This window comes from Callospermophilus lateralis, unplaced genomic scaffold, assembly GCF_048772815.1.
Source record: "Callospermophilus lateralis isolate mCalLat2 unplaced genomic scaffold, mCalLat2.hap1 Scaffold_551, whole genome shotgun sequence".
Taxonomy (NCBI): domain Eukaryota; kingdom Metazoa; phylum Chordata; class Mammalia; order Rodentia; family Sciuridae; genus Callospermophilus; species Callospermophilus lateralis.
The window spans coordinates 240,050-266,129 of NW_027514479.1; the positions used below are offsets into that span (position 1 = coordinate 240,050).

The window sequence follows — 26,080 nt, forward strand, 5'->3', positions numbered from 1 at the left end:
GGCCCTAAGCAACTTAGTAAGAACTTGTCTCAAAATAAATAGATACATAGATAGATAGATAGATAGATAGATAGATAGATAAGGCTGGGGATGTGGCAAGGGTCATCCCTGGGTCCAATATATAGTACCAAAAACAAAACAAACAAACCCAAAAAACTGTGGTGCTCAGATTCCTGGCCTGACTTACCTATTTAATATTTTTGTTATTTATATTCTATACAGGCTTTCTGTTTAATGAATCTAGAATCCCTTCCCCATTTGCAGAATCAAGGGCCTTTTTAGGACTAGAGCCCAAGACCCTTCATTTGAAAGTTGAACCCCTGCTTATTCCTATAGACCAGAACACATTGTACTCTTCTCTTTATGAAAAATGATTGCTTTTGATTCAAAGAGCAGAAATGACGAAAGTGCAGTAGTCTAAAAGACTCTATAAATAATTGAGATTTAGACTTCTTACTGTGGTGGCATGATTTACTTCAGACTCACAACCTCCTCTAGAAATGATTAATTTAATTTTCTGTCTTTTTCTCTTACTTCATCTCTTTTGCAGCAGGATGTCAGTTGGCAATGAAATGGCCCCAAAGCAGGCACAATCCGAAGCCACAAAGAATCTGCTTTAATTTTTATTATGTTATTCGTAGATATTTCTTCATGATTTATACTTAGTGGCTTCTGAAAAGACTTGACTTGGCTTACAGAAGGAAATTAATATAAAATAGGACAAGCGCAGATAAAATTGCAAGGAGATCATTTAAAAGGATTAAAGCACCTGGGAGGCATTAATCCTAACAGCTGGGAAGTGTCCTGATCGTTAAAACCAAAACGGGAACATGTTGGTTTATAAATTGTCCCCTTTGCTGTAGGAAGCACAGACACTTACCAGAAGAAGCAGACTTTCCTTTGGAGCCAGGCAAGGTGTACCCTTGTGCTGTACAGTGGTAGACATCAGAGAGAGAGAAAACTAGCCGTGTTTGCCAAAAGTCATCATAAAACAGACCGTGTTGGTTGACCTCAAGGCCATTTTTCTGAATGTGGCCATGAAAGATATTTCTATTTAAAATACTTTAATATAATAGCGAGTATTTAGTGTTTATTCTGCCCTGTAGATGACATTTAATCTTTTCAACAACCCCATCAATGGACGCTTTATTAGTTCTCTTGTTTTATTGTCGGGAAACCATAGGTATGTGTATGACAGCTAAATAATTGATGAGTTCCTCGGGCTAGCAAGTGGCATTCTGACTTGAGAGCGTGTGTTATTATGGTCTACACACTCTACTCATTTGTCAGATTCAACTATGTGGCTTGCTTTCTCGTGACATGACTAAATTACACATACTGGAGAATGAGGATGAATAAAGAGGTCTTGTTTTGTTTTTGGTGCTGGGGATAAAGCCCAGGGCCTCACGCTTGCCAAGGCAGCTCTTCACCAGTGAACCACATCCCAGGCCAAAGAGTTAGTTTTTATATCACTACAGTCTCTTTTATTTCTAGGCCATGACAAATTTCCTACTCATTTTAGTGGCATGGTGTCAACTTGTTCTGTTTTGACTATTATTGGTCAAAGGAATATATTGTGTCTTTTATGGCCATGTGCATGGCACAAAATATGTGTTCGGAATAGAGAGAAGCAAGCCAGAAGAAGACAGGGTTGTTTTCTGTTCTCCGTGGACACAAAGTTCACTCTCATCTAAGTGATATGGGTCATGGAATAGCCCAGACAAAGACAGAAAGGTTCCCTATCTCTAGATGGTCGAGGACTCCTATCTAGTAAGCACAGGAGAAAGTGGTGACAAACTGTAGACTTCTGCCTGGTGTGACATAGAAGACAAAGCTGCAGTCTGGAAAATGGCCCAGCAGATGTTCCCAGCTGAGTGCCCATCCATAAAATCACATCAGGTGATGGTCCAAATGGATCATCTAGTTCTTGGCTGGGCTGTGTCCTTATGGGCCTGCCACAATGAGTTATGCCCCCAGTAGCCAAAAAAAAATATCCATCTATTACTACTGTTTTCATCTTTTTATTAAAAACTGTTACATATTTGTAAATAAAGCTATTTAATTTGGGGAATGGAGGATTTTTGCTTCTGCTGTTAGTAACTTAGAACAGGGGTCCCTAATGACTCCCCACCTTAAGACACTACCATCAGCATGATCAGTGGTTTGAACTATGGGAGATAGTTAGTGGTCAGTCTAGAACCTGATAATGAGCAGGTACTGAGACCATTGCCATGGCATCCCTGAAAACACAAAATAAAAGCAAGATCCTTTGAATAAATATGCTTTGATGTGTTTGGAGAATCTCTTAGTGAGCCTTATTTTCCATGTAAACCATTGGTTCCTTTATTCTTAGTTGACAACTCCATCTTTCAGAATGATGTGCTAGATGTCTTCTATCCACCTTGTCCTTCAAGCCCACCTTACATCCTGCCATATGCTCTCAGAGAGCCCTGTGGATTATGTGAGAGGGATCTCTTGCTTTTCTGGCTTTGGGCAGTTTGGGCTAATGAGAGGTAGCGATTGGAAATTGGCAAGTTGGAAGGTGAAAAGGCAAGGTGTTTACTCCCTGGCTCCCTTTGCTGGGGCGGTATTTTTGGTCTAGCACTCCCATACTGGAGGCCACCGCTCCTAACAGTACAGATGCTCAGAGGACCTCCCGGGTTCTGGAACACTTCCTTTTCCTCACTTCCCAGCCTGACACAGGAAGGTGGCCTCCAATGGGAGTCTCCCTGCAGTACTGCATCATCCCTGTTGGCTCCCTTAGTCTTGTTGCCAGATGCTCCTCCTGACACCCATGGAAAAGCCTTGTGTGCACTACCAGGAGCCTGATGAGCATGCACCCAAGAGAAATCACAAACCAAAGAAGGAAAATGGCCGTCAGAACTTTCCACCTTCCTTGCATCTCATTTGCATAGAATGTGAACTGGCATGGTACACTCATGTTAGAATTGGCAAGCTCTGAGAATACAAGTCCATAGGTTTGTATGTCAAGGTTGTGTACCACCTGTCCCTGATCTCTAGAAATTCAGTATGAGTGTTTTCGCTTCTAGATGCAAAATGTGTCATCGGCAGTAGAAATATAATGTAAGGTCACATACGTCATTTAAAATTTTCTGGTAGCCACATTTTAAAAAAAGCAAAAAGCAATAAGCAAAATCACTTAATGTATTTTATAAAAAAATATTATTTCAACATGTAATCAATAAAAAATTATTACCAGTATATTTTGTTCTTTCCCCCCATGTTAAGTCTTCAGAGTCCATTACATGTTTTATAGATATAGACCATCTCAATCCAGACTAACCACATTTCAGGGACTCAGGAGCCACCTGTTGCAGTGACCACAATACTAGACAGGTCAATTTAAAGTTTGCACTATTAATATTTAATAAAAAAAATCTGTGCACACACACAGCAACTTAGCAGAATTGCATTGTAAGATGTTCCTGACAATATAGATAGACATAAAGGTAGATCTATCTACAAATATAAATACATCTGTCTTCTGCTGCATAATGCCACACAGCAGGGCAGCGCTTGGAACATAGAAGTCCACGTCAGCTATTTTTATTGTTGATTCTTGTCAGAAACCTCCCAAGGTTGTTCAGGCAACTATTATTCCCAAGTTATAGATGAGGAAACTGAGTCGCAGAGCAAGTAGACAGTCAGCCCCAAGTCACAGTGCTGTTAAGCAACATATCCCATGAACTTGAGTCCAATTCTGACTCTACACCAAAAGGACCTACAGCACTCAGTCAGGTATGTGAGCCTTGCAGGCTTGACAGGGGTTGGTTGGTTTTTCCTGTAGGGGTTGACAGGGGAACAGATTTTTGATTCTGACATTTACTTATCTTTGAGGTAGGCACAAACTTTTGGAGTTAGTGTTGGTGGTGAAAAGATCAGATCTGTGAAGATTTGCCTTTAAAAAGAGATGGTTGGATACTGCTCATGTCCTGAGGGTGCCATTGACATGGTTGGTGATCCATGTGAAGTAGAGCCCCCCGAGTGGTGCAGTACACAAACAGTGAAACCCTACTTGGCAACCCTCACTTTGGTTTCATTTTTGCCAAAAAATATTAATAATAATACTTTAAGCAAATTACTAAACTTCCCCATCGGTTACTTAAAGCACCAAGGAAGGTTTGCCAATCCCAGGGCAGGGCCCTATCTCATCCTGTGTTTCTTAATAATGGAGCCCATCTTTTCTCCTAGCATTACTGAGGAGAGTCCTTCATTTTTTGTCACCCTCTCCTGGGCAATACCCATTGAGAGGCTGCACGAAATACATTGTCTTCAGCATTATTCTTGAGTCAGGCTTTTTTTGCTTACTGTCACAATTAAACACATTTCTTATTAAAGCATTTCTATTTAATTTCATTGATTCTAATAGAAGGTATTCATAAAACAAGAGTAGTTTTGGTGTTTCAATGTTATTGCCAGAGAACTATGACATTTTAGAAAGGGTCGAGTTGCACACGTCATTTTACCTCCGGACTGAAGCATATTATTAGTGCATTAAATGTCATGAGTGCCTCCCATGACATCAAGCACACAGAACACAGTATTCACCTTGGAGCCATACTACAAACCCCACGTAGATGTCACATACTCCAGTGGTTCTGTTTGCCAGCTCCAGACGATGGCTGTCCTTAATTGTTCTGGTCTACATGTTTTCTCCTCTTTTTAATCTTAGGATGTCTGCTGACATGCCTTAGAAAGATAGTTGGGTACTGATGTAAAAATATTCATAATTGTTCATATTTAATACGTGCTAACCTTATCCATTTGTGGATTTTAATTAAGAGTTTTTTAAAATGGTTGATGCCATCCTTTAATTGAGCAGCAAAGGAACATGTCAGATTCAGCAAACACCTGACAGGTTTGTAATTGAGAAAATTTAATTTTTTGCTTTAAGCACCTTAATTAAAATGGTTTACCTAGAAATCTATCAAAACTTAGGACAGTTGGAAATGAAGCTTTGCCAAATCTAGTTTAAAATGCCTGCTGGAGAAGGGGAAATCCAGGGAAAGGATATTTACTGTAAACTAGAATGTTTAGCATTGTCAAACATAGGAAATTCCAGAGAAGCACACCATGACCTCGAAGCTTGTGATTCCAGTGTCTGTTGTCACACAGGTGGGAGGTTTTAGGAAGAGACGTGGGACACTTGGCTCCCATAGGACACCTACTTCTCCAGCCCTCTGTAGTCTGCACAGCAAGTGGAGAAATGGCCAGGTCTTCATTACTGAATGGCCCCGGTTCTCTGGGCCTCACACTCCCCCTGGCTGTATCTGTTTAGGATATTTTCAATACCCAGTAAAGGACTGAATTGTTTACACACCATTCACCATGTACCAATCAGCCCTCCAGAAGCCCAGGTAGTACTTCTAGGCCCTCAGCTAATCCTATGATGAGGGATCTATTAACAAAGACCTCCTAGGAAGAGTAGCATCTAGGCTGAGATTTGAAGGGCTAAAGGGAATGGGCCAAATGGAAGGTGTGGACAAAGGAAGGCCTGAAAAACAAACAGTGGTGTACCATGTGCCACTTAGAGAATTCTGTCTGGATGAAGTACACAGCGAGTCATGGGAAGCAGGTAGCTAGGCAGGGATGAACAGGACTTAGACTCCGCGAGACCCCATAGAACGTGCAAAAGAATTTGGCCTCATGTTTAGGGAACCTGGCAGCCCTGGAGGAGGAGAGGGGCAGGGCTAGACATGCATGCAAGGGACTGGCCTGTCCATGGCTGATGGCGTGGATCACAGGAGGGCAGGGTTCTACAGGAGCAAGGGCCATCTGCTCTTTCGGGATTCTCCGTGACTGGGATGGGTGGGGAAACAGGAAGTGAGAGACAGCAATGAGAGAATCCCAAGGCCAGGAGGAAGGAGAGAGCCAGAGAGAGAGGGGCTGACTTAGGGCTTCCCACTGCCAAGCCCTGAACCAGGCACACTGGCTCTGGTGAGCTGTTTGTTTGTTCTATGGTTTTCTTTTCTCCTGCAAACCTGGGTCCTTCTCTCTAGAGCTGCTTTTGGCCTCCCTGAGGTTGGAGTTCCTGCCCTTTTCTACAAAGGCCTTCCACTTGACTTTCTGATCAAACCCAATGTCCAGTTGCAGACTCAAGATTCCCACAGGGAGCTGCCCTGATGTGCCATGTCCCCTTGGAGACAGATACTGAATCCACATTTCTTGGGAGGATGGGCTTTGAAGCCAGCTGCATGAGCCTGGGGTCCAGTTCCATCACTTCTTAGCTGTGTAACTTTGAACGGGTCATCTGCCATCACTGTGCCTCAGTTTCTTCATCTCCTTAACAGGGAAAAACAGAAGTCCCTCCTCCCAGGTTGCTTTGAGGGTCATGCTGTGAGTTAGTTCTTGCAGCAGCTTCGAGGAGTGCCAAAACTCAGTGTGACTCAGTTAAATGTCACTTTTTAGTATTGCTGCCACACTTGTGCGTCACCCAGGGATGGGAGTTCACAGCACATACTAGATTTTCAGTTGAGCCTTTTCTCTGTGCAGGGAAGAGGGTCTGAATTAGGATTGTAGAAATAAGGGAAGGAATTGAGGGATGTCTCTAAGAGAAAAAAATAGGTGTTGGTTTTATGTGTGGAAATTTGAGGATGAGGAAGAAATGATAAACTTAAAGGGATACAATTATTTCTTTGGTTTGGGAGAAGACTTTCTTGAAACGGACATTTTTTTTGAAAAAAAACAGTTTAAAACAGAATAGACTACTTTTAAGATAGAAATGAGAAAGGAAGAATATTTGCAGAATTAGACACTGTGAAAGTGCAAGAAAGCCTGGCAGGTTCAGTGATGATCCTTCAACTATGAAAAGAAAGAAGAAATTAAGTGTATTTACAGACTGATTCTTGGTGGTGGTCATGCTGAGTACAGATAGCTCTGAGCACCTGGGGTGAAATTGGTGTGTGTGTGTGTGTGTGTGTGTGTGTGTGTGTGTGTGTGTGTGTGTGTGTTTTCACAAGGCCACCTTGTCATCTTGTCATGGAACGATTCAATTTTTGTTTATAAAAGGAATGTTTCAGAAGGAAAACTTGGGCTAAATGGAGAAACCTTCTTCCCATCTAATATGGTTAGCCATAAATTCTCAGATCTTATTATCCAAGATATGAAATAAAAAATGAAATCCAGAACAGGGATCTAGAGACCTTGGTGTTTAAAGTCCAGCTTATAGAATGTATACGTGTAGCAAAGTATTTTCTGTGACAATAGTCATCTGATTTATCATATCTCAATGAAAAAATGAATTTATTTTAAGAACAACATTATAGGATTGATGAAGTGTTCTTCTCTAGTTTAATGGTTTCTGACAGCTTCAGTAAACAAGCAGATTCAAAAGAGTAATGCACTCCATTGAATAAGTTGGCACATTCATTCCAACTCAAATATACTTAGATCTGCCCTGTTTTACCTTCTGCATCAGCACACAGTGGCTCTGATTACTTTCTGATTTGTATACATTTTTGTGCTTTAAAAAAAATTTTAAACAGACCCTTTCAAAGGGCTTCTGAAGTACCAAAGTGGAGGTTCTGCTAGGACTAATGGATCCATGCGTCACCTACTCTCGTGTATAATGCATTTCTGAAGTACAAAATTGCACTCTTGTCTTTGCTTATTTTGGATCTTGGAAATATCTTATAAGGGAAACAAGTGGTAGGACTCTGTGCATGTTTGCTTAGCTCGAGAAACAGAGGCAACTGCATATTCACAAGTATACTGATAGTGATGTTTCCATGGCAACTAGAGGCTATCATAATATTTATACCCATCTATTATGCTTTAGTTTATATGAGAAAATGGTGTTTCAATGACAAGATATATTACTTTATTTTCTTAAATATCTTGATAGTAGGTTTTTTTTTATTTTTTTGGTTTGTAGGTTAAATGTTTTTTAAAAGCTTACTTCATGAAAAATAGCGAGAAGTCAAACAAAAATACCATTTCAATTATTCCCTGTAAATCATAAATTGCATACAGCTGCCTTTTCATAAAATTTTGAAATTGAGATCTGTGACACAGTAGTTCTGACTCAGTGTTAAAGTCGGGGGGAATACATATTGTTTTTCTATATTCCACAATTTCATTCTGTGGGAGTCCTGTCTTCTAGCTGTTTGCTTTGTAAGCTTTAAATTAATGTTCAAGAGATCCGCAGCAGAAGAACAGAAACCAAGAACACAGGGTGGCCATCTAAGATATTATTTGTCTCATACCAGTGGATATAAGTGTCGTGTGTGTGTGTGTGTGTGTGTGTAGGTTAATGTAGGATTGTAAACAAATGAAATCTCTCACTAAAATTACCTAATAATGCAACTTTCCACATATAAATACACACAAAATACTGTTCTGTGTGTTTCAGACAAAAATGTTTATGGTCGTATGAGGATTATATTCTAGTGGTGGAAGTGGGTACTAAGTTAATAATCAATGTGCAATGACTTAGAAGAAACTTGAAGATACACAAGGCTGTAGAAATGATGGGAACCCACTATACTGAAGTATGTTGCTTATCTTCTGGAAGGTCTTTCATTGACCATTGTCCTGGCTCTTTAGATCAAATCAAGGGGGGGGGGGCATGTATTAACCCTAGTTGTTGAGAAAGGAAACTGTGCACCAGGGGACAGGAAACCAGCTGGCCAGATTCAAGGAGGGCAAGATGCATGCCTGTCACTCACCCTGTGGGCACTTGCAAGACTTGTTGAACAGCAACTGCGTGATGGAAATAAGCACACCCACGTGTGACCTGACAGTAGGACCAGTACCATCTGTTCACTCCTTCTTAGGTAAAGTTTCCAAGACTGAAAAGGAGGCAGAAGTTTAAACCTTGATCCATGTTGGTGATGCTTCTTTCCTACCTTAGAAGTCAGAGAATGTTCTGTCTGCCTGACTCTCAAACTACCAGGAGGGTGTCATTAGCAAGATCTTCCCTCTCTTGCCCCTGATTGGATAGGTAAAGGTAGAGACTAACAATATCTAGAATGTCTTTCTCACAATATTCCTTTTTTGAGCATCATAAGATAATGTGTGCAATTCTAGGTGCTCATTGTACACTGATGTCATTATCGATGCTTTAAAATGTCATCCTATTTTGCTTCAATTAGGGAAGTCTTCACTTTCAGATGGTTCATAAAATAATGTTTGCTATACCTCTCCCTCTTATTTCAATGTAATTTGGGGATGAAATGATCATATAATTAAAGAGAAAAGCAGGCCTAATTGGGTTATCCTCCTGAAATAAGGAGCTTTTTCAACATCAGCCTATAGAATTGCTCACCACCTGTGAGCTGTGCCATTAGTGTGGAAAAGTGCTGTAGAGTGAAGCATTAAAAAAATAAAAATAAAAAATAACTGCCTGTTGGCAAGTCAGGGGAGGGTAAGGGTTCTGTGTTCGACTATTTTTTTTTTTGTGCAGAGTTAGGGGAATTACCAAATTTTGCTAATTCATTTTTAGTTTCATTATTTCTGTGATGGATTGAAGTAAGGTTCTACTCTGCCATCTTCTAGCCATTGCTAAACTCGTGTGAATGACAGGCAGCTCTCCCATGGAATTTCTATAGGTCTCTGTGACTGAGACCCTCAGCCAACCACAGATAGCAGGCATCAGGAGCTTGGAAACTTGCTTCACATTTTGAATTCAACAAACACTATTTAGTAACTTATTGAAGGAGGGAAGAAATAGAAATTATGATGTTTCTGGCAAGAGAGAGACATGCTATTAAAACGTAAGGATCAGCACAGATAAACTGGTGTTGCTTGTTATGGTTTTGATGTCAGATGACCACCAAAGACTCCTCCTGTGTGAGACAGTTCAAGTAAGTTCATAGGTGACCTGATTGGATTCTGACAACCTTAGCTTAATCAGCGCATTAATCCTCTTGAACGGATTAATCAGGTGGTAAAGTAGGCAGGTAGGGAGTGGCTGGAGGAGGTAGATCACAGGGACATGCCTTTAGGATTTATGTTTTGTCCTTGGCAAGCTGAGCTTTGTCTCTCTCTGACTCCTGGTGGCCATATTCTGAGCTGCTTTGTTCCATGACACTTCTCTGCCATGATATTCTCCCTCATCTTGGGACCAGAGCTATCTGTGGACCCAGACCTCTGAAACCATGAACTCCAAATAAACTTTTCCACCTCTCACTATTTCTGTCTGATCTTTTGGTCACAGTGGTGGAAAAGCTGAGTAAAACATTGTTGCAGACTTCAAAGGAGAAAAATAGATTTATTTAGCTGGACTTGAATGACAAATCTGGATAGATGTGGCTAGTGTGAGATGCTGGGCTTATTGCTGCCTGGACAGGTGAAGCTGCCTGCTAAAATTTAATGATCATCTAATGTATTCCAAAAATTTTGCATTTATTTTCTCATTTAATTCTCTCTGCCAGCTTCCAACATTGATTAAAATATCTGCATCATTTCAATAAAAACCTGATATAAAGAGTCTGAGAAATTTGTATAAAATGATAAAACTAGAGTTCATGGTGGATCTTACCACTGACTGCTGTCTAACTTCAAATCCTTTGATCAAGGCATCATCAAAAGCCATTTTAATCTAGTCTAGTAAAAAGCTTTTTAAAGATATTTGAGAACATAATTAAGATAACTGCACTGAAATGGTATGATTGGTTCCCACTTCAGAATACTGTCATTTTATATGACTTCTTTATTTCTGAAATGGCAAGCAGTTGTTACTAAGTGAAAGGGCAAAGTAATCTCTGAAGAACCAGTCTTTACAACTTCTCTTAGTATCCTACTGTGTGAACACAAAATTGGGATCAGTTTTAGAAACATGACTTTCTTCAAAAGTCTGTAAAATGCAGCTATCTTCATAATGTTTTGTGCAAGAATACTGTTTTTCTTTTTCCTGTTGCCCACTAAAATTAAACTGACTTTTATTTTATTTTACTTTATTTTTTTATTTGTTGATACTGGGAATTTACCCTAGGGTCACTTTAAGACTGAGCCATATCTGATATCTGCAGTCCTTTTTTTTTTTGAGACAGGGTCTTTCTAAGTTGCTTAGGGTCATGCTAAGTTGCTGAGCCTGTCCTCCAATTTGCAATCCTCCTGCCTTAGGCTCCTGAGTTGCTGGGATTATAGGCATATGCCACTAACTTTTAAAATGTAGCTTTCACTGAGATTTTATGAATTACTGCAAACATTACCTGTGCCTGGAGATCTTTGTTTAAAAGAAATGGAAAATGGTTCCCACTTTTGCCAAGAAAAATGGAGGAAAAAGGTGGCTAACAAAACTATTTTTGTGTATATGAAGTAGGAGAAGAAATATCTCAAAGAAAGTGATGATTTATTTTACTATGCATTTTACCTTAACTGTCCATGTTTTAAATTTTGGTATTATAAGAGTAATTAATATCCACAATCCTGATTTATTTTGTGTTTCGTTTTTCTTACAGCAGACTTATTACAAGAGCAGACCTGCCAAGAGTAGCAAATTAAAGTATTGCTCAGTCTCTGATTTGATTTTGTGAGCTAGCATTTACTCTGTGCTGCCGACAGAGGGCTTTCTTATTTGTTGTAATCAGAACCAATAATTAGATTCTTTTTTGAAAAATTATTTTAAGACAGGGATGATTTTTAATTTTGCTCTGAATATACAACTTTGTGTGTGTTTTGGTTTTTTTTGTTTGTTTCTGTTTGTTTTTACTCTGCCAAGCATGCTCTCCTGAGTAAGGGTTAGACAGTAGGAGATAATTGTGCTATTTGTATAAACTACACCCATTATGACTTCTCCACAATTTCAAATTATTGTTTTTCTTTGCATTTGAGTGATAATTTAAAAAAATATTTCTGATGTCATCTGGGTGCAGAAATAGAATAAATAGAATAAAGGTTTTTTGTGGGGAAAAAATGTTGTTTTCTCTAAGCTTTTATGTTATATGCTCACTCTATTCCATTTATTTTAACATTAGTTTTGAAGAAAGGAAGGGTGAATTTCCTTCATTGGGTTTTTCAAAAGCCTCTAAATTTGTTTTTATATAAACAGATCCTTTTCTGTTCAAATCTACATTTCATCACCTATTCTAGTATTGCTCAAGTAACTTAATTTCAGTGAGAATGTTAGCAGCATAATAAATACATAATAAATGGAGGCAGAGGGCATGCTAGCTAGAGAGTACCTACCAGAGGTAACTGAGAGTATCCTCTTGGGGTGGATAAGCTGATTAGGTTGAGACCAGGGGTACTGAGCAGGCTCAGTAGGAGTTCAGCTCAAGTCCACATGAAGAGATGGAGAAGGTCCCTGCCCTCACCCTTAGTGTTGCTGAGCAGAGCAATCTGAAATGCAATTACTATGTGCATGCAGAATGTTCAGAATGTTCTTCCTTCACATAGGAAGATTATTTTTTTAATTAATTAATTATTTATTTAGTCATACACGATAGTAGAATGCATTTTGATATATAATACATACATGAGGAAGATTATTTTTAACTAGACCTTGGAGATAAATATACTCAACCTTAGTTGAGAGAAGAGGAGGGCAGGCATAAGCAAAGTGTTAGACTTAGAAACACTCAAGGTGGGAGCCATGCTTTCTTGTGCAAGTACCTAGAACTCCAGGGCCTACTTCATGTGCACAGCTGTTGAGTGGTTGAATGAATGTTAGACAGGAATGCAAAGTTTATCAACTAGGCAGTGGAGTATGAATTTGAATTTTTTTAGCAAGTGTTGCAAACTGAGGTTGTATTTTATGACAGACCCTGACCTCAGTTGTGTGGGTTGAAGATAGATGGATGGGATGGGAGATTAAGAAACAAGGTGGGGAGACCAGCTCAGAGATTTAGTGGCCTGATTGTGTAGTTGTTGTGGTTTACAAAGAGGTGTCCCCTGAAAGGTCATGTTCAAGACAATGTAGGCATATTCAGAAGTGACATGATTATATCATGAGAGATAAAACTTAATTGGTGCATTAATTCATTTGCTGGATAATAATTAGAAAGGACTACCATATTGGATGGTAACTGTAGGCAGGTAGGATGTGGCTAAAGGAACTAGGTCATTGGGGATGTGACTTTGGGGTTTATGTTTTGTCCCTCGAAAATGAAGTCCCCCTTCCTCCCTGCCCCCTACTCTTTTTCTCTCCTTCCTGGTTGACATGAAGTGAAAAACTGTCCTCCCCACATCTGTCCACCATGATGTTCTGCCTCACCTCTGGCCCTGAGCAATTCAGTTGGCCAACCATGCACTGAGACCTTTAATGTGAGCCCCAAATAAACTTTTTGTCCTCTAAGTTGTTCTTGTCAGGGATTTTGGTAATAGCAATGAAAAGCTGATTAACACAATAGTATAAACACAAGAAGAGCTTAGTGTGAGTTGGCTCCACCATTAACTGGATCAACTCCCTCAAATTCTGTAAAATCTTCTACTCACAGTGCTCTGGGGAAATGGAAAAATAATAGCTTTATAATAGAGCTTTTTTTGAAAATTAGGTAAGATAAATTCTAAATAATTTGATCAGAATGCCTAGGAAATCCAACTATCTATTATTCCTTCACATACTCATTTTGTTCATGCTGAAGAAGTTCTCATGAATAACCAGGAATGCTAAGTTATAAAAAGTGAACTGGGACCATATGCTTAATATATGCTGAATGAAATAATCCTTGTAAAATTAATATAGTAGTAGTAAGAAATTAGGAAAGGGAAGAAGGAAGCTGGAATTTTCAAAACAATTAACAGGATCAAATTTAATTAACTGAGTGAATGTAGGGAACAAGTGACAAATTGGACAGAGTAGTCTTGGAGAAAATAACAGAAAGATGTAAATTAGAAGAAGAATTGAATTACGGGGTCACTGTGGGCAACAGAACTGAACTGCTGAATGTGAGATGCCAATTAGGCATTCCAAGAATGTCTAGAAGGATTCAGAAAATGCATGTTATAAATTGAAATTTTAATGGATACATCATTGACAGGGACATGGTAGTAGAATTTTGTACTTGGTGAAGTTTCAAGAAAAATGTAAGGAAAAATAATAGCAACTTTTGCTTTTTGAGCATGCACATAGTAAGTATTATTTTAATAACTTGCTTAAATTATTTCTTTCTCACAATAATAGCAGAAATAATTGATATTATTATACTTAATTTAGAGGTAGGGAGAACTGTGGATCAACAAGCGAAGTTGTCTGCCCTGGATCAAATAGCTGAAGAGTGTCAGATTGGGATTATAACTCTTGTCTAACTCCAGAGGACAGACTGGAGTTCAAGTCAAGTTAAAAAGTAGAAGGAAATAGAGACAATCATGTATCTGGGCTTGGGATGCAGAAGAAAAGCTGAGTATGAAGATCACTGGAAGGTATGTTATGTTTTTATGATGGAATAATTTGTGCCTATATAAAAATTGTGAAAAAGAGTCGGGCACAATGGCGTGAGCCTTTAGTCCCTGCTACTCAAGAGGCTAAGGCTCAAGTTTTGTTCAGACCTGGGAGCTCTGGGCCATCCTGAGTAACATTTGGAGACTCAGTCTCAGAAAACAAAACAAAATGATGTGAAGGAGAAGTGAAAGATTATAAACAGAGTTGTGAAACCAGAAACTCAAAGGAGCAAAGAATCTCTACTCCCATCATGAGGGATGCATCCTCCATCTTGCCCTTGAACACTTGCTTCTTTTTTTCAAGAGACTTTCAGATCTGCCATGCTAAGAATCCTTTCTGAGAAATCCCTGTGAAGTTCAGAGGGCAGGTAATATCGCCACTTTATAGATGGAAAGCAGAGAGTGATCAGGTGACATATCTCCCATCGTGAAGATCTGTGTCATCTCAGCTTAAGGCAGAGAGTCCCTGTTACCATTGCTGCATTCTTTTCCTATGCCTCACTAAAGGTAGCCAGCTTGCAACACAGACTGAATGGCTGACCTTTGGCAGGAAGATCTGCCATGGAGAACCCCAAGAAAATAAGATAATGGATGCACAGACAATTGAACTCATTTCAAACATCCAATGATGACATGCCAAGGAGTAAACAATAGTCTAGAGATATGCAGATGACAATGACATCTGACCGATGAAAGTGATATCCCCAGGTGGGAACATATGAAAATGTAGAAAGTACAATGGTGAAAGAATGAAGGTTTCAAGGATTTCAAGGAGGTATGTGGCCAAACTGGTTTTGAAGATGAGTGAAAGTGTTCTGTGTCCACGAAGGATCAGGAACACCATGTGCATGATGTGGAATTAAACTCACCTGTTGTGTTTGGGGAAACCCAAGTTGTTAGTTGCTGCTTCTATTTTTGTGGCTGACAGTTAGAGGTTCAGAAGCAATGGAATTACACCACAATTCTATTCTGCTACCAAAGAATACTTTAGACTGTGTAATTCATAAACCCCATGGGTTTACTTCTTGTGAATTTGCAGGCTATGATGTCCAAGATGGTAACATCTGCAGACTTAGTGCCTGCTAAGGGCTCACTCTCTTCTTCAAAGATGGTGCCTTCTCACAGTGGCCTCCCATGATGGAAAACAGACCTCTTAATCTGTTTTATAAGGGCACTAATCCCACCATGAGGGTTCCACTCATCTTAATCCATTGTGACATAATCACTCACCAGATGTCATTGGGGATTCAGTTTCAACAAATGAATTTTGAGGGGACACTGATGTTCATAGCAGGGTTGACAGGATATGGAGTTGAAGCTTAGCTGCGGAACTCCTGTATGCAAAGGTCTTGTAGGATGTGCTGCTTAGAGTTTATGCCTTCTGCTGAAGTTTCTCAAATTATATTTAAATGGAGAAAACATGCTAAGTGAAGTGAGCCAGACTCAGAACATTAAGGGTTGAATGTTTTCTCTCACATATGGAAGCTAGAGTAAAATAAGGGAAAAATGGAGGCGGGGTGACCGGATGTCATGAAGATGTAGGGAAGATCAGTGGAGCACAAAGTGATCAAGAGGGAAGGGGGTAGGATGGGAAAGAGGGGGAAATGCAGAAGGAATTTAAGAAAATCACTCTGGGCATGTGAAACTATACCATCATGAATTCCACCTCTGTGTATGTGTACAAAACGACAATCAAAAACAACGAGTGAAAAAAGATCAGTAAAGTATAGAGGAAGGAGAAGGAACAGGGAGGGAAAAGGGAGTGGCATGGAACAGGGAGTAAATCAAACTTCAGGCAAGTGTGAATTTGTCAAAATGAACCCAACTACTGTATAAACTATAATAATCCTTGGCGGGTGGGCAACCTAAACCAAACCAAAACAAAAAACCAAACAAACAACAACAACAAAAAAAAACCAGCATTCCCTAAGGATGTTGATATCTTCTTTGGCACTTTTCGATTTCCTAAATAATCTTAGGCTTATAACAACTGGGTAATATTTTGAATTTTAATTGAAAAGATAGCAATTCACCTTAAAAGATCAAACATGATTGTAATGGACAAGAAATTGGGAAATATTTTAGTCTGTGCTTAGAGACTTATAGTGTATACCCTTTGTAAAACTTCTAAAAAGGCCAGCTCCTAAGTTCAAACAAAATTGTTGCAGTAGACATTTTTGGTGATCCAGTGCAGGTATACGTTTCCATGCATGTTAACGTGGAAAAAAATCAGGAGGGTATGAGAGGATTATTGCCTCCCATGAAAACCTTCTCTGTTGGTGTCTGTCGGTGACCTGTCTATAAATATTCTAGGACTCGAAACTCCATCTTTCAAGTAAGATTCTTAAAACTTCTTTGGGGAAGCTGTGCTGGGGATTGAACCTAGGACATCCCAATACTGTCAGAAGATACTAAGAAAGCTTGTGGTCAGTGAACTGGGTTTGTTTCCTTTTGCAGAAGGCATACTTTAATAAGGTTGGTTAACTAATTGAAAATTTTACCCCTGGTTATAAGACTGAATCATTACCAGAGATTATTTTTCATTTGTAGCATCTGATACTAGAGAGATGGAGGTGAACACTTTACATTACAGACCTGATTTTATTGATTTTAGGAGGTGTTCATTGAGGGTTTCTTTGAGCTTTTACATGGCCATGCCAAGTTATTGAATTAATGGAAGTGACCTGATTCTTTCTAAGGTAATCTTATCGTTGACACTGCTTGGGTAATGATTTAACTACCAATCCTTAAGAACATCAACATTAAAGATATTTAAGGCCTTACATATGGAAGACCATGACATTGCCTATATCTGTGTTTGGCTTATCACAACTGAGTAATATTTTGCATTTTAATTGAAAAGGTAACATTTCACCTTAAAAGATCAAACACAATTGTATTGGACAAGAAGTAAAACCCACATGTAATTTTCAGTGCTAATGAGTCCATTAGCTCTTCGTTCTCTTATTGTAGGTGATCACTAGGTATTTTCAGAAAGAGGTTTAAATTTTTAAATTTTGATTGGTGCATTTAGTCTTCTGGCTGCAATTTCTGGCATATGGTCACTTTTATGTTTCATTTTAATCCTTTTAGGTGGAAAACGTTTGTTTTACTATGTAGTCTCTTATTACCAGATTTCTAAAACATTTATGTGCCAGTTGCAAATATAGCCTTGGCCAGGGCTTCCCATCAAATGCTCCACACCAGAGAAGAATTTTATCAGTTATGTTTAGAACACTTTATAGTATCCCTCCCACGTTTACAGACCTTATCAGAGCCTATTTTCTATTAAGGTGACTTTTTCTGTTTAAAGAAACTTATTTAGAGGCTAGGATTGTGGCTCAGCAGTAGAGAGCTCGTCTAGCACGTGTGAGGCCCTGGGTTCAATCCTCAGCATCACATAAAAATAAATAAACAAAATAAGGTATTGTGTCCATCTACTTCTAAAAAAAGAAATATTTTTTTTTTAAAAAAAGAAACTTATTAAGCTTGGCTTAACCTGGGTTTCCCAAAACTTACTTGTTGGGAAATAATACCCACATTTGTGGCTATTTTAATTCAGAGTTATACTTGTTCCCATAGCCTTTGTCTGCCTAGAGTGACCCACAGGAGAAACCAACACTGATGAGATATAGAAATTGGACCCCAAAGTGAGCGTGTGAATGTCAGATGATAGCGGACCGGCACGTCACCTCCTTTCTCCATTTGCACTGGGGGGCCCCTGTGGTCTTGCTCCCTTTGGTGTGGGGAGCACAACCTGAAAGTCCAGTAGTTGAGTGGGCATTGGAAATCTGGCCCGATATTGGAAATGCACAGATGTATATTCAGGTACAGGGTTATTATATCTTGAAACCAGGTTGTGAGTTTTCAGAGGGCTGCCGTCAGAGGTGGTACCCTTGCCTCAGGGCATTGCTGAACCCTCTGGTGGCTGCTTGGCAGACACTGTCCGCTTCTTGTGCGGGGACCTTCAAGCTTTTTTAGAGAAGCACAGCCCAGCTCAGCTGATGGACAGAAAGAGAATCCCGGGAGCTACCCACAGCCTGGAGGTGGTGTGGGGCAAGAGAAAAGAAAGTGAAAGGAAATACGCAGAGGGGGACTTGTCTGTGTTTGCTCAGTTTCCACGTCCTCGTGTGTGTATTTAGTTCCATGTAGTTTTACCAACTGTGTGGAAGCGTGTCTCCGGAGTCACAGTCAAGGTGGAGAGCAGCTGCATTCTCACAAGGCTCCCTCCTGTGCCCTTTGATAACTGCTCCACGTCCTGCCTCCACCTTCCCTGAACACTGGCAACCGAGGGATTCTACAGATATCAACTTACAAAATTTCAGAAATAGAAGACAGATGAGCAGTTGTTAATCTTTCTCTTTGTTCCAGGGGGTGGAGTGTATGGATACTTCATTGCTTTTTATTACTGACTAGTAATCTACTAGCTACTAATATCTCTGATCATTACAAAGATCGACTGTGTCAGTAGCTCATTCCTTTTTAATTACTGAATAATATTCCCTGGTGTGCAGGCACCTCTGTTTGTTTGGTCATTCATCCACTGAAGGACATCTGGGTTGTTACTGGGAATACTAAAAATAAAGACAAATGGATGTTTGTGTATAGGTTCTCAGATGAAAATGTAATTTTCATTTCCCTGGGATAAATTCCCAAATAAGCACTTTCTGGGTCCTTTGGTGTTTGTGTCTTTACTTCTTTAAGAAATTTCCAAATTGGTTTACAGAGTACCTCTAGCATTTACCCTCACATTAGCCACGTCTAAATTGCTCACTTTATCCCCATCTTCTTCAGGACTTGGTGATGTCACTGTTCTTAACTTTAGCTGTAGGGGGAGGTGCACAATTATAACACATTATGATTTTAGTTTGTATTTCCCTGATGCCTGAAAACATTGGGAATCTTCATACACGTGTGTCCTCTACAGTAAAATATCTGTTCACATCTTTTGCTCATTTTCTGATTGTATAGAATGTTTTACACAGTTGAGTTTTTTTAAATCAACCTTTTATTGGTACATTGTAATTATACGTAATATGGGGCTTCATTGTGAAATCTTCATACTTGCACATACTATAAATTGTTCAGTTTTCCCCTAGAGCCTCTCTTTTCCTTTCTCTCTTCCCTCCTCTTCCCTCCCCCCATTCCTATCCCCTTTTCCTCTACTCTACTGATTTTCTTCCTATTTTCAAAGACATATCCTTTTGTGTAACAGAGGCCTGTAGTATTTTTGTAAGCATTTGAATGACACTGTATTCTTTTTCCTTTATTTTAAGACTACTTTACATGACATATATTGGTTCTATTTTAAGACTTATTTACTTGAAAGATTAGGTATCTTATTTCTATAGTGGAGACTTTTATGATAAGATGATGTGACATTTTATACAAATATATAAACCAACAGGCTGTTCCTTATCCATGAACATTGTGCATTGAGGAGGATACATCATACGGTATTAAAACATGACATCTGAAAATTGCTAGGAAAATTTTCAAAATGTATTGACTGAGATCAAAATACCTCAAAGGATGCAACATGCTGCCTTAGCACGCAGAGTGCTTTGAACCAAAGGACATTGGAAGGGCCTCAGAAGCAGGGTCTCTCTAACCTTCTTTTGACTTCCTGTCTTCTGCCCCATTTTTGTCTCCTGAAGTGACTCAAAGAAACCACAATTCCTCTTCCCCAAGGCTGTGCATGTGAATTAGAAGTCCTCTCCCCCAAACCAGCCATGAAATATTAGGGCTGCCACTCTCTCAACTTCTCCTTGACCCTCATTTTAGGGAGACTTTCCCCAAAACCAGGGAGAAATTTTGTTACATGGAGAGACCAAGGAATATCAAAAACAAACAAACAAAATGAAAAACCAGGCCTTGATGGATCTCCCGAGTTTATTACCTTTTTAAAAAAAATATTTACTTTTTAGGTGTAGTTGAACACAATATCTTTATTTCATTTATTTATTTATTTATTTATTTTTGTGTGCGTAGTGCTGAGGATTGAACCCAGGGCCTTGCACATAATAGGTGAGTGCTCTACCACTGAGCCACAGCCCCAGACCCAAGTTTATTAACTTTTGATAATGCCACTGTTATCCAATCATTTCTAAATGGCTGTACATTTTTCATTGAACCTAAGAGTAAAAGTACGTAGTTCTCTCTGGGGATTTATGTCTCTATGTAATGTTTTTATTAGTGTATCATCAGTATATGTAGTATACATAAGTGTTGTTTCGTTTTTACATTATCATGATTGCATGAAATGAAATCTGGGATGGCATTAAATTAAAAGCCATACAACAAAGAAAATGAAAGTAAAGGGAGCCTACAGGAATGGAGAATGTCTTCACCAGCTGCTTCTCTGACAGGGAATTAATATCCAGAATATACGAGGAACTCAAAAACTTAGCACCAAAAAGAAAAAAGACTCCAATCAATATATAGGCAAAAGAATTAAGGAGACACTTCTCAAAAGAAAGGATGCAAATTGGCTAACAAATATATAAAAAATAAATGCTCAATATATCTATCTATCAGGGAAACTCTAAGTCAAAACTACATTGAGATTTCATCTCACTCTAGTTAGAAGGACAGTTATTAAGAATATAAATAATAAATGCTGGTAAAGATGTGAAAGGAAATGTACACTCATACATTGTTGATGGGACTACCAAAATCACTTTAGAAAACAGTATGGAGGTTCCTTAAAAGACTGGAAATAGAGTCACCATGTGACCCCGCTGTCTCACTCCTTGGCAATTATCTGTAAGATTTGAAGTCACTACACTATAGCAACACAGCTGCATCAATGTTTATAATAGCACAATTCACAATTGCAAAGCCATGGAACCAGCCCAGTTGCCTACAGGTAGATGAATGGATTAAGGAAATGTGGTTTATATTCACAATAGAGTCTTACTGCCATAACAAAAGAAAGTGAAATCCTGGCATTCGCTGGGGAGTGAAGGGAACTGGAGAACATTATGGTAAGGGAAATAAGACAGACTCAGAGACTCAAAGGGCAAATATTTTCTCTCACATGCAGAAGCTAGACCAAAATAAGGGAAAAAATGGGGTGGGGCGATTCCCTGAATATAGAAGGGTGATCAGTGGAGTAGAGGAAGAGGATTGAGGGGAAGGAAGGATGGATGGGTGGCGAAAGGGAGGAACCATGGAATGAAACTTATGAGATTATGCTATGTGCAACTATGACTATGCCATGGTGGGTTTCACTATGGAGTTTTGAGAGGACTTACATATTCTAGATATTCTTTCTTTTTTGAACAGCTGTTTTTTAAACATTTTCTCCCAGTCTGTAGCTTGCTTTTCATCCTCTTCATGTGGAGTTTCACTAAGCAAAAGCCTTTAGTTTTGTTGAGATCCAGTTTACTAATTTTTTGTTTTTATAAGCCATCATTTGGTGTCACATTGAAAAACTCTGCCAATTTCTAAATGCCAAAGATGTTCTATATTATTCTCTAAAACCCTGTAAAAGTTCTGTGCTTCCATATTTTACATTGCAGTTCATGATCAATATTGAGTTAATTTGTGTTTCTAAGTGACATTTAGGTCAAAGTTCATTTTTTTAAAACTGCAATTGTGCAATTTCTTCTGCAACAATTAACAGGCTGCCCTTCTATCGAAATTACTTTGTAGCTTTTCAAAAATAAGTTTGACATGTTTGTGTAGGTTTATGTCTGCATTTTGTGTCTTGTTGTAAAAATCTATATATCTCTCTGTCTTGATTTCTGTAGCTGTATGAGAAGCCTTAATGTCAGGTAGAGTGGGTCTTCCCACTGCATTCTTCTGAGTCAGGATACTTTTTAGCTACTATAGTTTCTATGGCATTTACTTTTTACAAATTAATCTCATAATGAGCTTGTGTGTGTACAAAATATGTTTTTTAAAAAGCAGCTTGCTTGGATTTTAATAGGAATTACATTAAAGTATGTCTAACTTGAGGTGACTTGGCAGCTATGCAGAGTTTAATAATCTATAAATATGTCTTTCCACATCTGTTGTAGTCAGTTTGTACATTAAACTGTGACCAAAATACTTTACAAGAGAGACACAGAGAAGAGCCCAAAGGATGAAGTACCCTTCCAGGGCACACCCGCAGTGACCTACCTCCTCCTACTGCACCCCACCTGCCTACAGTCACCCCAGTCAGCCCATTCAAACCAAGATGGACTGATGAGGTCACAGCACTCCCAGTTCAATCATTTTACCTACAAACAATTCTGCATGAATACAGGAGCATTGGGGAACACCTCAAATCCCAACGATGACAATTTGTTTAGTCCTCTGTGGTGGTGGTATTGTTGTTTTTTCCTTTCTTTTTATCAGCATGTTGTCCATTTTAGTATGATGATTCTTTGCTTGTTTTATTATTTGCATAAATAAATATTTTTCTTGGAACAAGTATAATTTTGAATTTTAAATTTTGATTTCTGCATATTCATTGTTAACATATAGAAATTATATATCCTGTGACTTACTTAATTTAGAACTATGAGATTTTTTTTTTCTTCAAATTTCTTCAGGTTTTCTATTTAGACCATCATGCCATCTTATATGAGAGTAGTTTAATTCTTTCCAAGCTGTATGCTTTGTTCGCCCCACTTGCCCTATTATCACAGTGGTTATAGCTTCTAAAACTACATGTTGACAAGTGACCAGAATGGGCATCCTCATTGTTTCTGGTATTAGGAGAAAACTTTTCATTCTTTTGCTATTAAATATGATGGTAGTTGTAGTTCTTTGTAGATACTATTTATCGAGTTTGTTTTCAAATTCTGCATAATTAGAGTTTTCAGGATAATGGCAGTACTTGCAGTAATTGATAAGGCATAGAGAAAATGTTGAGAAGTTTCTAGCCAGTAAATGCCTTTTTCATTTAAATTTTTTATTAGTGCATCATAGTTAGATGATGTGGAGGTTCTATACATATGGAGTATAATTGACTCTACTTCAGTCCCTGGTGCTTCCCTGCTCCCTCATCTCCTCCCTCCCCGCTGTTCCCCTTCCTCTACTCTACAGGTCTTCCATCTATTCATTTATTTATAGTTTTTCATGAAATTATTACAGAACTCTTTCTGTACAATTCTGTCAAATTTTGACCATTTACAGGTTGATTTTCATTCAAGTTACACATCTAATTTCGCGTAGGGATGGTTTGAAACTTTTTAGATACTTACCATGTCTTTCCCTCATGGTCCAAGGTGTTTCAACAAAAGTGGCAAAATCTTCATATACATTGACTAGGACATATGTGTCCCTTTGTGTCTCTGCTTTGCACTGAGAAAATATGTGCAAACCACTTATTTGGTGAAGGAAAAGCATCTAGAATATGTAAAATCCCTCAAAACTAAATAGTGAAAATACAAGCAAACATGCTATCCAAGTGAAAGGTGAGCACATGATATGAGTAGCTGTTTGGTGGCAGAGGGTATTTGGCTGGAACACAAGCACATGAACTGATGTTCAGCGGGATCAGCAGCCAAGGAAATACAGATTAAAACTTGGGTTACCACCGCACTCTCCTTGACACCTTCGCCCTCCATTCCCCTGCCAACCCCTGCTCTTCCAAGCATCTTTCACTCCTGGTGAAGTGTCCATCCCTCTGGGAACTGAGCCCGATTGCAGCAGGTGCCATTTAAAATACAGTTCTTGGCTCAAGTCTGCCTCTAGCCAGGCAGGGCTCTCCTTGCAAGGGAGCCCCCATTGACACCTTGAAAACCTTCAGTAGGCTGAAGTTCAGTGGGCTCAGTAAAGGCCTGTTTAATAAGTGACCTCTTTTCTTTCTGTCCTCAGTGCTCAGCTGGTACTTAACAAACAGATTGCCCATCTCAGAGGCAATTTCATACATTGCAAAAAATTTGAGGTACAGTCTAATGTACTTAATCTGGATTGACCCTCATATGTCTTAATGGGAAACCACAAAATGATATTTGGTGTGGTTATGGTGCAGCTGATGAGCTTATTAAAATTCATATCTCTGGATTTAACTCCCAGGCACCGTAACTCACTATTTTTGAGTGATTTTGGGATACTTGCATTTTTTAATAAGAATTGTACATAATAATGATGCAGGTGGTCTGTGGACCATGCTTTGAGAAAAATAAGATGTCAGGAGATGCTGCTATATAGAAAAAACAAATCCACTATAATCACAGTGCTTTGCAGTCAACAAATCCCTGCTAGGCATGTTGGAACCTCTGTAATTAGTTTTCTTTGCCATATTTGATATTGATGTCTTATGGGGCTGGCTGTATCAGGTGTCCTAAACAATGTACCTTGGCCTCTCATGTATCAGTATAGTGTTTAGACCAGTGACAGATCTGTGCCATTCAATATTTGTCTCTAGGCAAAAGATATTTACCTTTTGAGGAAACATTCTTGGTTTATCTAGAAGTTTTTTCCCCCACATCCTATCTGAAATCCATGATGGCAAACTTTCGCAATGTGAAATTCCATAGCAGTAGGCAATGAGGATTTGGGGCAGGAAAAAAAAGCAATGAGGATACATATTCAGTTGCAAGCAAAGTAATCTTTGGAAATTAGTTTTTCATGAATAGGCTAGCTTCTTACATGATAAGCTTACTTAGTTTACCCTTATGGAACATTCCAACAGTCCAAGTCTTCAATTCCAATTCAGTTTTTCTTCATGAGCTTCTGTGTTTTAAGAATGTTGTGTTTCAGTTATAGATTTAAGATGATTCCATGCTGTGGTGTCATATCACTTCTTCAGGTAACCTCTGATTAAAGTAAATACTCTCCTTACTTCTTTTCTGGGAACCCTTAGGAGTTTTGCTGAATTGCTGTACTCCATGATTATGACCTAGCAATTTAATAATATTTTTTTCCATATGCAATATATTGGAATGCATAGGCCTTCTTATTTCCCTGTGATGTGCTGATTTATGATGCGTAAGATATTTATAGATCTCCAGATTGTGGTTTTATCAATTTGGAGATAATTAGTTTGCTTTTTTATGCTCTTCAAAGAAAATTCAAAGTTCTCCAAGTTGTATTCTAAAATGCATGCCGTGCCTTTCTTGGTGTGGCCACCACTTAGGCAGTTCATATCAACCCTTAAGAGCTATGAGTAAATATGTTCTTTCACAAATTGACAGAGCAGTGGTTCCAATATAGCAAGTGACATCATAGAGTACCTTAACTGTGTAATTTACAAGTATTCTTTTTTTAAATTGGAGTTTGGAGAAATGGTAAAGCTTTCTTCCTTTTTCCCCCATAGACTTAAACTTTTTTAAAATGAGGAAATAGAATTTCTCTCTATGTAATTTAAGATGGAAAGTATGAATTAATATTTGCTATCCTGGATTATCATTGGGAGAAATTCAATGTTTTCTAAAAAATGACCACTGTTAAGTAAAAATAGTATTCCCACTTGATTGTTATTTTTTAAAAACTTTATTAAACACTTGAAAAAAACTACTGGGGATAATAAAAAGTTCATATTATAACTATAAATAAAAATGATTATATGGATCAAATTCACTGTTATACTTTGAGTTATTTTCCAGTGAGATATATCTTTCACAAAACCCTCCAGGACATGCAACAGAGAGGGCACGCACCCCAAAACTGAACATTTTAAGATCTCTTTGTAAATAAAAATGACAATAGGTAGAATAAAGTTTACCTGGACTGTTTATGATCCAGTATTTCAGGGGACAAATTCAGGAATAATTTGGTCATTGTGACAAGATGAAGC

At 38.6% G+C, this 26,080-nt stretch overlaps 1 protein-coding gene across 1 annotated transcript in view; it reads left to right on the forward strand.

Annotated features, from left to right (window-relative positions):
• The window catches only part of LOC143388496 (contactin-3), a 307,981-nt gene that overhangs the window by 156,129 nt on the left and 125,772 nt on the right, over positions 1–26,080 (forward strand). The window lies entirely within an intron of this gene.